The following is a 1,055-nucleotide window of genomic DNA, read 5'->3' on the forward strand; positions in this document are numbered from 1 at the left end:
GATTGCACACCCTCAGTACTCATTTTCAGTTTTTACAGATGCTGATTTTTTCATACTGTAACAGAGCCCCTGACTCTCCCTCAATCTGTACCCCTCTATACTGTAACAGAGCCCCCAACTCTCCCTCAATCTGTACCCCTTTATACTGTAGCAGAGCCCCCAACTCTCCCTCAGTCTGTACCCATCTATACTGTAACACAGCCCCCAACTCTCCCTCAGTCTGTACCCCTCTATACTGTAACAGAGACCCCAACTCTCCCTCAATCTGTACCCCTCTATACTGTAACACAGCCCCCAACTCTCCCTCAATCTGTACCCCTCTATACTGTAACAGAGCCCCCAACTCTCCCTCAATCTGTACCCATCTATACTGTAACACAGCCCCCAACTCTCCCTCAGTCTGTACCCCTTTATACTGTAACAGAGCCCCCAACTCTCCCTCAATCTGTACCCCTCTATACTGTAACACAGCCCCCAACTCTCCCTCAATCTGTACCCCTCTATACTGTAACACAGCCCCCAACTCTCCCTCAATCTGTACCCATCTATACTGTAACACAGCCCCCAACTCTCCCTCAATCTGTACCCCTCTATACTGTAACACAGCCCCCAACTCTCCCTCAATCTGTACCCCTCTATACTGTAACACAGCCCCCAACTCTCCCTCAATCTGTACCCCTCTATACTGTAACAGAGCCCCCAACTCTCCCTCAATCTGTACCCCTCTGTACCGGTGTTTGGACCTCTCTCACACTGAACTGAGAGAAGCTCCCAGTGTTTGGACCTCACAAGCTGGTCTCCAAAGTGGCATCCTTCCTATTTGTATTGCAGCTGCTTTTATTCTCCAGAACTATATTTGAAAAACCATTTTAATTTTCTTTAAAGAAATCTTTATTTAATGCCACGATTATTCTTTTAACCAAAATGGGATTACTACTCATAATGAATCATTATTCACAACCATCCCAAGTTTAGTCTTTAGAAAGGTCTTGAGTTTGGATTTTAAAGAAAGCTTAAAACCGTATGAATAAACACAGGTTGTGTTATTTCGTCAG

Source organism: Polyodon spathula, chromosome 17 (assembly GCF_017654505.1).
Source record: "Polyodon spathula isolate WHYD16114869_AA chromosome 17, ASM1765450v1, whole genome shotgun sequence".
Taxonomy (NCBI): Eukaryota; Metazoa; Chordata; class Actinopteri; order Acipenseriformes; family Polyodontidae; genus Polyodon; species Polyodon spathula.